The sequence below is a fragment of the Vicugna pacos genome, chromosome 8 (assembly GCF_048564905.1).
Source record: "Vicugna pacos chromosome 8, VicPac4, whole genome shotgun sequence".
NCBI classification, from domain to species: Eukaryota; Metazoa; Chordata; class Mammalia; order Artiodactyla; family Camelidae; genus Vicugna; species Vicugna pacos.
Genome location: NC_132994.1, coordinates 58093484 through 58105009, shown reverse-complemented (window position 1 = coordinate 58105009; position 11526 = coordinate 58093484).

Genomic DNA, 11526 nt, shown 5'->3' with positions numbered 1-11526 from the left:
TGTAAGATATATATGTGATCATATGTTACATATTATTTTTCAGTTTATACTTAACATTTATATTTCAAAATAGACTCATACTGAATTCTGATTTGATTCAAATCTTTTTACTCTGTATCTTTACACATTTAATTATTTATCACAGCAAAAATACTTTGTTTCTATTTTATAAGTAAGTAACTGAGGTTTAGATACATTTCTAAACTTAAATAGCAAGTAAAATTTGGAATTAGTGCCTATATATCTGGTTCTTTATTCCATATACTTTCTGCTTCCAAAGATTCAATAATGTGGTGGTAAATATTTCACAGCTAGCTGGGGGTAGTAGATCTGATTTGATGCATTTGTTGATTTTTCATGGCACAGATACTCTTGCCTGAGTTCAAGTTACCAACACTATTTCAATGGAGATAGAGTTAAAAGAAAATTTAACTCTTGGGTCTAGTAACAACCACCTCCAGCACACCACTGAAAACATGATTTTATTATGGGCAGTTATAACATCAGGACAGAGTCATAGATAAGAGATCAGTTGTTTAAGCTGTTAATTCTGAGTCCAGACAGAAATGGCATTCTAGGAGTTTAGAAAAATCAAGAAACAGTGGGCAGACAAGGTTAAATTAAAATTCCTGGTGGTTATAATTCATAGTTATTATAATAATTTGTAATGTTCATTTGTTCATACAGTTCTTAAATTAGGATTGATTTTTGCTATTTCTCCAAATGTGGGCTCTTAATCATTTCAGCTAGGATTAAGTCTGAGTCTTCTTAATATTGTAGTACCATTTAATCCACTAGGAGTTTTTGAATATTCTTTCTAAAATTAGCTTCTGAAAATTTGTGTGCAGGTGGTTAAGAAAACCTAAATTATACATTATTACCTTAAACATCCATTGGAAGTTAAATGTTTCAACTCTACATTCACTCATTGGCATCTGTGTTTTACACTATACTCCCATGACATAATGGATTAATACTGAGAAACAATTGAGCAATAGCTCATATTTTTTTGAGTACTGGAAATCACATGAGTATCTTAAAAGGAAACTAGATAGAATTCTGAAACATGAATTATCTTGATTTTAATTGAGGTATGTATTGCCAAATAGTTGCCTTTGAGTCTTTGTGAATCATTAAATGAACCAGGGAAATTATTTTATAGTGACCTGTTAAACAGTACCCTTCTTCTGGTACACTTTGTGAAAAAAAGGAGAAATAAAATGAAGAAAAAATGTTATTATTAAGTTACCTGGTATAAAAGCCAAATTTATCTGTTAACTGAATCCCAGAATTGGACAGAATTACCTACCTGTTCACTGGCACCTTTGAAGCAGAGCTCCCCAACCTGAAGGATATGCCCTGCTAGTATTGATCACCTGATTGATGTAAGAATCAAATCCTGCTTGAGGCAAAAACCTTGGTCCTAAAAAAGAAAATTTCAGAATTGAATTGAAAATAAGCCATAATTTACTCTCAAATAAACCAATAATATTAAAATTTCCCATGCACCTTGAGGAGAGAATGATTAAAATGATAGACAGAGGTCAAGAGTGCTTCACCAATGAAACACTGTTCACTTGGAAAGAAACAAAAAGATGAGAGTAAGCACCCCACTACAAAATATAAAAACACTATTTAACATGAACATATTTCATTGTATTAACTTTTTAAAATATCATTGTGAAAATAATGTTCCATTAAAAAAAGTCATAATTTACTTAATCAATTCCTCCAAAATGGTGATGGTTTTGGAAAACAACCAGTTTTAAATTTAAATTATTTTTCTCCTTCAGAAGACATTTTCTAGTTATACAATAATTTTTGGTAAATCCATTTACCTAATGCACTTATAGTCACATTCTTCTCTGTCTAGGTAGTTAAGAGTTTACTTCTTTTTTCATGAGAGTGAAAAAAGAAGTAAACTTTTTCTGTGAAAAAGTGAAGCTGTTTAGAATTATATCTTCCTCAATTTCATAATCCTTTAAATCTAAGGCCATTATATTTTTTATCTTTTTTTAAAGATACTAGTTATGTATTCCTTTGAGAAAGCATCTTGATTCTCACTTCAGTTATTTATGATTTTAATTTGCATATTGTCTTTCTTCTGAAAAGCTTATGGCATTGTATAAAAACACTTTCAACTTTCATTAAACATCTGTCACAATCTAGTGCTGAAAAAGCAGCAGGGAAGCTTTATAACAATAACTGGAAAAATATGATGAGGAAAAAGAATATAATAAATAGTAATAACAAGAAATTTATTAGACCATCACTCAGAGCCCTCTAACCCAGCTGCAAAAAACACTTTAAATTTTACCTTAAAATATATAAATTACAAATACATTTTCTAGACAAATAGTTTATTTTTGAAGATAATGTACAACCTCTTACCTCAGCAAATTTGTTGACTACTATGTTTACAGTGCTTATCCATCTGCATTCTAAGTTTCATTGGTTGAAAATTTATCATTAATCTTTCAGTATTGAGATAAAAAATTCATTTGGCTAGTCAGGCTCATAGAGACACAGTGATTGAATCTCTGTGAACACCTCCACTAATAGAGACTGAGCAATTTGGCTGACAAAATGAGATACCTATGGGCAAGAATTACAAAAAGTTGAATGAAAAGTATTCATGAAAATATAGAAGTCTTGTGAGGCAACAGTAACTGTGAGGAGGAGGAGAAAAGGCCAAGGGAAGTATACATTTCTGATAGCAAGAAAACTCTAAAACATAAATTGTCCCTTAAGATACAAAAGAATAAAGAAAAGGATAAGAAACAACAAATGCCTAATAGAAATACATATCTAGAAAGAATTTATAAAATTTAAGTTAATAATTAAAGACAATATTATGTAATTTAAGAATTTAATCAAGATATAAACAGAGCAATATGGAAAAATTAGAATATGAAAATTTCAGAAATTATATACTTTTTTAAAAGAAAAAAAAGATCTGATACTATGCTGGGAAAGATTAGAAATGACAATAGTATTTATTTTGAGATTGAAGATTAACCAAGAAAACACCAAAAGTAAATAAATAGCACAAATAGCATCATAAAATAAATAAAAGATGGAAAGGAGAAAAAATTTTAAAAAGGATAGAGAGGAAAGAACTTCAGTGTATGAAAGGTAACAGTTAAAGAAGATAGGTAACAAAGGTCTAACGTACAGATAACTGGAGTCTCCACAGGAGAAATTCAAAGCACCAGCACACAGAACAAATACTAAACTTTTGTAATTAATACGTACACTCTGAAATAAAATATGACTTGACTCTATATATGAGGATGTTACAGCACATAACTGGAAAAATATCCTAGATCAGCCAAGATATATTCTAGCAATACTTTAAACTTTGAATAAAACTTCAGAGAGAAAAACAAACTCATTTATAAAAGGAAGAAAATCAAATTAGCATCAAATTTTTCTACAGCAACACTTTATACCAGGAGATAATAGAGTAACATTTTAACCTGCACAAAGAAAGCCAATTTAGTCATGGGTTTTATATCCAGACAAATTGACTTTCAGGCACAGTGGCTGTAGAAAAACTGTCACACACTTGCAAGATGCTCAGGATGTTGTTTGACATAAGCCCTTTTCATACATCAAATAACGAGTGAGCTTCTGACAAATAAAGTGAATAATCATTAGCATAAGTTTTGTGTGGAACAATGAACATAAATTTACGTGTAGAATTCAGCCTAATTGATGGATCTAAGGAAGACACTGTGGTATTTTTACAATATAGATATAGGATAGCATAAATTGGTAGAGGGTGATAAGAGCATATACAAAATAAAACAAATTTGATAAGTGTTTACTGAAAAAATATGTTCAAATTGTGTGCTGTGGTAAAAGAGGAAACGTATAAAAATGCTTATAATGTTTGAAGTAGGGAATCATTACAAAAAGGAGGAGAAGAGAAGGAGGTGGAGGAGGAGGAGAAGACTGAAGATATTTTATCAGCAAACAAATATAAATTTAATCTTTTAGACATAAAGACAAGATTCCCTGCATATCAGCGTATATATGAGAGAGAGAAAAGAAAAATGAAGATCAAATTACATTGTAAAATTCCCTTTCTCGCTCTGCTTCTCTTTGTCCTCTCTCTTTCTCTGTTAGAATTTCAGTTGAATTTCCGGTCAAATTAATTTTTATAAAGAAAAAAAAATTACCTTGTCTAAGAAAAAAATCCAACTGTAAGCCAGAGAACACTTAAAGATATTTCAGAAAGTTTAAAAGTAGAAAGAACAAATATTTACTAGGCAAATCCAAATTTAAAAATGCAATGGTCAATATCATAATATTTGACAGTCTAGAACTAAAACCAAAAAAAAAGTAAAGATAAGAACTCGTATTATAATGCTAACATATTTAATTGTAAAACAAAATAGAACATGTATTAATATTTATTCATATAATAGCATAGCAACACGTTCATGAAGCACAAACTACAGAAGCTCCAAGGAGAAATTCAAAAATATTGATACCAGGAGATTTTAAAATCTCTTTAAGTTTAATACAGTCCAAGTGGATAAAAAAAAAGCACATATAATATCTAGTTTCTTAATGTCAGAACTTATATCTTTGATTTTACAATATTCTTCCACTCTAATATGAGTATACAAAGGTATAACGTTTCCTATAAGCACTGCTTATGCTGTGTCCTGCATATTTTGGTAGTATGTCTTTTTATTATTATACAGCTTAAATATGACTTTATTTCACTGTTAAGCCATGTATTTGTCCCTATTTGTATTAATTTTCACATATTTGGTAGATATATTTCACCAATTTCTAATTTAATTCCATTGTGATAAGAGGACATATTTTGTATGATTTGAATCCCATTAAATTGATACTTTTTTGTGTCTTAACATGTGATCTAGCAGACCATCTATGTCATCGTGTATAAACTGTAAAAAATATAGATAGATAGATACAGGTTGTGTTTTTATATACAATCTTATAATTTCAGCTTTTATTTAGAGTGTTTACTCAGTTTATATTTAGTGTAATTAAATATTATGACTGTATTTACATTTGATGTCCTCCTGCTTATATTTTTGTTCCATTTCTTCCTTGCTCCATTGCTACTATTTTATTGCCTTTTTTGGTATTGAGAATTGTTTCAGTATTTCATTTTAATCTTCTCCATTACCTTTTTCACTTCTACCTCTTTATATTGTCACTTTATTTCTTTCTCTAAGAAGTAAAATAGTGATGATCATCTTATCCTAGTCTACCTTGACTTAATATTATATTTATTTATAGACATTCTAAGAAACTAAAATGGTACAATCCTATTAGACTTTATCCCATCCAATGGATATTATTTTCATATATTTTGCCTCTATTAATATACTCATCTATTACAAACCTCAAAATATAATTTATTTTTATATTGCTCAGTTTAACATGAATGATATTTTATATTTACACATTTTCTCTTTCTCAGTGCTCTTTATTCCTTCCTTTAGATCAAGTTTCCACCTGGTATCAATTCTCTTTAACTTTTAGGCTGAAGGCCAAATTTGCCTAGTTCTTTGGATCTTCCTTTATCATTTTTGAAGTTCTTGTTTGCTAATTCCAAAGTATCAGTCTGCTTTTTTTAGCCATATTTTCTCTTGATTATTGGTCACATCACCTTGCTTCTGTATCTGTACTTGCCTTACCTGACCTTTTTTGATATGCTCAGTCATTTTTGATTGAAAGGCAGATAATATATATAAACTATTGTTAAGTTCTGGATAACAAGTAGATTGATTGTATCCTGCAGTGGGCTGTTAAAGTAGTGACCCCTCACACTAATGTAATTAGGGCATGAACTTGACAATGAGATCAGGATCTATTTTCTGAGGCTCATTCTATTCCTCCTTCCTCCCCACTGGTTGGGCCCCAATCCAGCATGGTCCCAACTGAATGCCTAAGGTGTTTCCTGTAGTCCTCACTTTATGGCTGGTCCTGATTTTTTTTTTTTCTTTTTACTGTCACGATACTGCCAGAAACTTTGTGCTGTCTCGATGTTTTTTTTATTAGGTTCTTTGTATCTTGTCATATCTAGCTTAACAATACTTTAAATATGCCAAAGGGACAACCACAGTGCCATCTGGCTCCTTGAAATGCTGACTACCATGGGAGCTCTGTATTCCAAATTTTATCTCCCTATGTTTATAAAATTTCTGAAATCTGTCCTGTCTTCCCATCTACATTTATCATGGCCCCAGTGCTAAAGATAATCAAATATCCTGAGAGGAAAAACTTCATACAAAATATCAGTTTGAATGGATAAAATTTGTACAAGAATATATAAGGTTAAAAAATGAGGATTACAAAGCAATTGAACAGGGTAAATGTATTCCCTAGCTTGGTGTAAAGTGGTAATGGTAAAAGAATAAATGTGGTTGAAGATACAGTTGAAACTTGGTAGGGGATTTGGTTACTAGTGAGGGTACTGATAAAGAGACAAGTGTAAAGGATAACTTTTAGGTTTAGAGCTTGCACACCTAGAATGATGCTTTTGACATCACTGGTAAAAGGAACACTGCAGGAGGGTAAGGTTTGAAAGGAAGACAGTAAACATAATTTTAAACATAAAATTTGAGATACCCAAGAAACATTTAAAAGAAATACTAAGTAGTTAACTCAAAATATAGTGTTTCAAAGACTATTTTGCAATGGTGGTATATAGATGGTGAAATGGAGTAGAGAGATGTAGTGATGGGAGCAAGGCAAAAAGACCTTGGGACAGGCTTGAGGAATTTTAATATTAAGTGACTTGTTCGAATGAATTCAAAAAGGAAAGAAGCCTTATAGAAAAAGTGCTGTGCCACTGGCGTTGAGGCCAGCAAATACAGTATTTCAAGATAGAGGACATGATAGCTGATATTAAATGCTGCTGAAGAATCAAGTTCATTTTCTCTTAATTGTATATAACAGATACGCTTCTCCCTACAGCACAAAGTTATTGGGAGACCCTGTGAGATTCAGTATGTGATGTGGATTTCTATTGTATGCTGTATACTGTTTCTTATTAGTCAAATGATTAGGCAAGGGAAGATAATTAGATCCCTTTCACTGAAACAGTCTAGAGGATAGGGCATATGAGATCCAAAATAAGAACCCTAGTTCACTAGCATTGTACATGAAAAATGATTCAAGTATAAACTAGGCCAAGTGTGGACTGACTTTGGGAAGAGTTTTGAAGACAACTGTTTTGGACTGGAAGATAAAGCAATGGGGTGGAGAGATCTAGGTTAATCCTCAGATTTCTGTTTAAGGAAGTATAATACGGAATGGAAGGTTGGTAACAGTGCAGAGATGGAAAAAGAGGAAAGATTCTTACTGTGCAGGGCCCTGTCAGTAATTCAAAAACAAAGAGGTAAACAGGTAAAGGAAATCACAGGCAGCTGACCTATGAATTTCTAAACAACTAAGCACTGATCTTATACTCCAGAATAGTGGGCAAATGTGCAAATATCTGAATGTCAAGAGCAATCTGGGGGAAAGGACATCTATCAGTAGAGATTCTGTTTTATTTAGTTTTGCTAATCATGATATATGGAAAGCTTTATGATAGTGGAAGGAATAGCAAAATATGTGTATATAACAAATCACTTTCCTATCTCATGTACAGTCCTGTGGATTACAATGCCACTCCTCACCAGTTACAAATTTGTCTATATAGCACAGAAAAAAGAAATGAATAACATTGGATTCTATTTCTAAGCAAAAGCATTTAGAAAACATGAGCTTCAAAATAACTGTGATAGATCTTCAGTGCAGTTTTTTCCCTTGCAATTTGCTTATCCTGAATGGAATTTCTTTCCTATGTTTATATTAGATCACTCTTATGCCTCACGGCAAAAAAAAAAAAAGAGCCAATAAAACAATACCACATATAATATTTGCGCTTATTTGAAAATACTTTTTCTGGAGGCTATGCTGACTTTACTGAAATTCATTTTATTTAGAACCCAGCATTGAGCTTTAAAAATAAATTCAAAACTTAGATTCCTCTACCAAATTGTCTTTTGTGTATATAGGTAATATAATTTTAATTGCTTTTTCTTTTTTGATTTCTATTGCTGACAGAAGCAGAAATGTAATTTTTATGTTTACAGAAACACATACAGTAGAAAATATGATTGATACACAGTCAAATATTATCATATGGGAAATAGTCACTTATTACACCCAGGGAAGGGATGCATTTTGACTTCTCTTACTCATTGGTCACTTTCATCTCGTTGTTACCTTTTATCTCACAGATTGATTTTTACACATTTCTATTTTCTGTCATTGAGTTTTCATTCTTGAGAGTTTGTTCTAGTAGACACACATACACACTCAGACACACACACGCTCGTGGAATAGAGACTAATGTGGAGCCTTAAATAGATGAATAAAGGTATTTTCAACAAGAACAATGTGAGGTTTATTTTTGTTGGTATTTCTCTCAAGGAAAAAAAAAAAAGGTAATACACTTCTTATAAAGTAGCCAAATAACTAAGCCTAAAAAAAGGACAGCTTCTTTTTGCCATTAAGAAAACATTTTTAAAATCTAAATTCTGACCATATGTGTGCCCCCAATTCCTGTTTTTAGAAATAAAGGTGGTCAAGAATGTATGGGAAACCCAATAGCCAAGTTACATTAAAAGTGTCTGTAGTAATTAGCAACTGATAGGTTGATAAGAACCCTGAACACATATTTCAATGATCAAGCATATTTTCCTTGTTTTATGACTGCGAATAGCGTGTAACACTTAACAATAATAAATTCTTTTTTGAAAAGGGTCCAGCATCTCTAGTAAATATCTTCACTGTTTTTCTTTTATCAGTATTTATGTTCATTTAAAATAGTAGTTTATTTTCCAGAATTCCTTTAAGAATATATCTATTATTGATTACTTCTATGCTTATGAGACTCTGGTGGTTCTAAATTATAATATATGTTATATTTTAAAATAAGTTCTTTATAACATTAGTCATTATGTCAAAGCAGTATTTGTACCAATTGATTTAACCCTGTATTCTAAAAGATAGGTGTTTAAACTAATTTAATACACTATGATCTAACCCGGAAAATTAAAGGATCCTTGACTCCCATTGGTAATATGTTTGCAAGCATTTTAAAAGCATTAAGACTATGCTGTTAATGAAAAAGGGCTGTAGGAGTTTAGTAAGTTAATTGTGCATTGTACCGTTCTCCCTTTAGGCTATGAGAGGATTGCCTGTCCTCTGGGAGTTGGCAAAATGGCTTGAATTGGCCAACGAAATACAAATGAAAGTGTCATGTGTCACTTGCAAGTGGAGGCATTTAATTGCCATTGCAAACTGTCTTAGTAATCTCTTCTCCCAGTACAGGTAATCATGGAAGCCTGTTCTCTAAATAACCAAGCAGAGCAGAGACCGTTAATGATCTTCATTGGACATATAGTGAAATAAACACTGAAGTTAAATCATTGAGACTGGATGATACTAATTATTGCAGCCTAACAGACCTATACTGAATGACACTGAAGCCTAAAAGGAAGGAATAATATGCTAACTCTGCTCTATCTTGTGAAATAGTTTCTGAGACTTAGCACCAACTTTAAAAATCACGAAGAGTGTTAATGTAATTGAGTGATACAATCTTATTTCAATTGGTTCAACTTAAACATTTTATTTTATATATGTATATATTTATATATATATATATATATATATACACACACACGCACAAAACAAGTACATATTAGTTGGCTATGAGAAAATCATGTTTAAAAAACATCTATGAGAAATTTCAGATGCAACATATACGTAAGATCCAACAGAAAATCCACCAAAACTGTCTATATTTCTAAAATACCTTGGCTAATATATTATTACCGTATGTTTTATAAAAATTTTCCCTATGGAAAGGCATAGTTTTTCCTTTGGATAGGCTTATATTTTGCTTAAAAATAATGTAATTATTAATAATACTCTTCATTCTCAAAATCACCCCCATTTCAACAATAAATTGTATAGTCACTCTACTAAAAAACATGTGCCTGTACAGTTTTTAAAGCAAGTGAAATGAATGCTGAGATTTGCAAAGATTCATTAAAATTAGATATGCAGACCCTGTTCGTACCCCAACCATAATGTAACCTCTGTGCGGACAGGGCATTGACACCCTATCATTTGCAACTATTAAAGTATTTAATAATTAATCAGTACTCAAAAACATGTGTTTAGTGGAATCATGGATGACTGTGCTGGGTAAGATAGCTAATATATTAATGGTAGATATAGGGTTCAGAAAGGTTATAGTAGGTGGAATCAGTCACCTGAGACCAAAATCATATATGAATAGAAATCCTGAAATTAAAACAAACTTTTCCTTCAAAAACATGGTAGATTTTTTCATATGTAAAAACACAGGAAACATTTTAGGATTTACAAAAATATATATTAACTTATTAACTTCTTACTTCCAAAAGTAATGCTTTTGAGATAGTGAAAGAAAATAGGCCAATTTATTTCATAGTCTGCATAATATTAAGTTGTATTAATCAGGATGAAAACGTTCTACCCTATTTTGTACTGAAAGCACATGTCTGCTTTATTGTTTAGCTTAGAGGTTTAATGATTAGAGAGCCTCTGAGATTGTAGGGGATATTTTTAAACCAGCTCAGCATTTGCTAAGGGAATTGGGACTATTTAGCATGGAGAAGAGAATACTTAACAGGTTATAATAATTGTTTGCAAATATTTGGAATACTGTTATTATATAGAAGAATTTTCAGATTTTGTTTGTCTCCAGAGGACAGAAGACCAAACCAATAAGTGAAAGTTTTGAGAAGGCAATTTTCAGCTTCATGTTAAAAGAATTTGCCAGAAATTAAAAGTACTTAACAGCGTAATAAGATGATTCAGAAAGTATGCAATGCCATATGTTAGAGATGGCCATCCTTCAGGAATAGGAGTTATTTTTAATTTGGCAGCAAAGTTTGGACATTTAAGAGCCTTTCCAGCTTTCAAAATTCCATGTATTTATGATGTCATTATATCATACTGAGAAGTATTGGTTGAATGAATTATGAACAGACTGATATGATTAAAACAAGAATAAGAATTCCAAGATCATTCAAACCCAAGGGTACAGTCAATGCATTAGACGAATAACTACAGTTATGACAAGATTGTCTATCCTCTGATCTCCATTAGCATAGCTGCGATGTCAGAACCTCACTATTTACCTTTTCTTAAAGAATCATGAGGAGTGGTTCACAACTTTTCTATAAGGGCCTTTGAGGCCCCTGTCATTTCTCATCTATCACAATGATGTCATAATAACAATGTACATCTTCCAAATTAGTAGAGATTTACGCACTCATTTCTATTTTTTGTCTTGCCCAGTTATCTTTTCAGATGGAAAATTTCCCACTACTCTGTGGGAAATTCTCACATCAGCAAGTCTGTCTTAGAGAAATCAAAGTTTAATGGTGACACCATTGTATTTGGATGTTCCTCTTAGGGGGAAGGACA